Source organism: Gallinula chloropus (assembly GCF_964237585.1).
Source record: "Gallinula chloropus genome assembly, chromosome: 5".
Classification (NCBI taxonomy): domain Eukaryota; kingdom Metazoa; phylum Chordata; class Aves; order Gruiformes; family Rallidae; genus Gallinula; species Gallinula chloropus.
Genome location: NC_140090.1, coordinates 53,276,516 through 53,278,970, shown reverse-complemented (window position 1 = coordinate 53,278,970; position 2,455 = coordinate 53,276,516).

Here is a 2,455-nt window from a genome sequence, read left to right as displayed (position 1 = left end):
GGCTACCTGTGCATGGGAAGGACACCTGGGCAATACGCAACGTGGAAGGTTTCTCCTATTGTTTTATCCATTGACTGGTCACATCTTGTTAACTCCCTTTCGTTTTCAGCCGCACTGTGATCTTCCAGCCCTCGCTGAGTCCATCAGATAAAAAAGGATAGGCAGGGATTAAGGATGGGGACTTGAGTTATTTTCATGAAGGTGCTTATTGCTTCCTGGAACCATACTGACAGCATTTCTTCCCTCAGGGAGCACCATCAGAAAACCTTCCTCAGGCAATTTGTGGCTCTTGTGTTGGAAAAAAGCAAACACACTTTTTGGGGACCGGCATCACAGGCAAGATAACACATCTCACCAAGAATTAGCAGTAATTTACTTCCTAACAGGGAACTGAGACCACTTAAAAACAGTTTATTGTGCTAATAGAACACAAGCCTCCTATATAAGAATACTACACATATATAGTGATAAAAGAAAATAAAATCTTTTAATAGTAAAAGCTCCTGAATTGATCAAGCAATTATTGAACTGTTGGCAACATGCCTGATATTAAAAAACAATAACACTGCAAATTATAACCATATTTCAGTCTATATCAAGGCTAGTTCACACCTGCAGGACTGTGCTCTGACTTGCTGATACAGCAAAGCCCATTTTTGGAAGCACCACCTAATGCAGGGCCACAGGAGAGCTTCAGGAATGCTAAGGAAAGCTCAGCTCTGCCTTGCAGACAGCCCAGGAAAGGATCAAATTATTTTTTTCTGCTCCCCTTGAAGATAATGTTTCCCACCTATTAACAAAGGCAGCCATAATCACAGAGCTGATGGAGACATCCCATGTTTTCAGCAGTCATCAGCTGACTCCAAAGAACACAAAACACGTGAGAAAGTAGAGCACAAATATGCACAAATATAGAGCTTAGGAAGTTGCTACTTGAGATGAGAGCAGAATTTTACTCATACAAACAAGGACATCTCATGTTTATAAAGGCTATTCTTGTCTGTTGAATGTGAAACATATAAATCACTCACACTACAAATGTGCAACACTCCCTTAAAAGTAAAAAGCTCTTGAGAAACAAATAGATGATTACTTTCAACCTGATCAGATTGGAACTCCCCCACTTCCCAGACATACTGCATTATAGCTTTGGCAGAAAATGTGACCCCTGTGTCAGGCAGAAAACAGAACACGCAAGTTGAAAGTTAAGAGAAATGAGGAGTAATTGAATAGAGATGAACAGGTAGCAACAAATGACTAACCAGACACTGCTTCTTTAGATATGCTTTAGAAAAATATTTCTCTGCCAGTTCTGGAGCTCAGGAAAGCCTTACAGGGGAGATTGCCAGACACCACACTCCAGTGTAAAACATGAGCAATTTTACTAAAATCCTGGACCCTATTAACTCAACAAGAATTCTGCCATCTGCTTCACCTAAAAAAAGTGGGATAAACTGTGTCTGACTGAGGCAGATACAACCCGATATCCTATTGGCCTTTCAGCACCGATCTCTTCCCAGCTTCCCTTTACCTAACGTCAGGGAAGAAGGGGAAACAAATTACAACTACAAAGATTTCTCTAAGAATTAGGTTTTATTGGATCTTAATTATACTGATCAGAAAAAGTGCCCATCACAGTCTCTTCCATCAGTATTTGAAGATGCCATGTTTCTTCTGTCCACCTCCTGCAGATAACCACCTAAATCCAAATTTCCCTAGGAGAGAACTACAATTCTCCACCTTTTTTAAAGCCTGGTTGTATGTACAGCTGCCCTTATGCAGAGATGCATAGAAGAATCTAATCATATGAACTGCCTTAAAGCAAGGGAGAAATATTAACAATCTAGCCAAAAAGACATTTTGAAGGTTAGAAGAAAATATTTTAAAAACCCATACCCCCCCCCCCCCAGACAATTCAACATGCAAAGCTTCCACCTGAAAGTGCTATGAGAGACAGACATGTTTTGAAGAGCTTCTGTGCATGTTGGTCCGCAAAACTCAAATCTCTTCCGTGTTTGTGCAGCCATTTCAGATCCCTAATTAGTTCCAGGTAGCTGTCAAGATGGATAGGATGTTACAAAAAAGGCATAACATGGGCAACTTGAGTTATCTGTGGCTGAAACTGATCTCTTTTCCAGTGAGCAAGAGGCAATTAAGGGGGACCAGTTCCCCATATAAGCTGGATGCAGAAAGCTACATGGTGTAACTACCCTTGTCTCTCCACTGCTTCCCCACTGCTCTCCTGCCTGGGCTGATGATCTGCCAGTGCAAGGAGGATCTCTATGGGATAAATTGGCTGAAGTAGCTCCAGCTCAAGAATTCAACTCCTACCTTTCTTTTCCAACACTCCTCATTGCAGACCTGTAGATTTCGCTTTTCTTTTCAAATATTTTATCAGAGGTTACCAGTCAAAAGTACAGCAATGACATACCCATTCCTACACACAAACAACTGG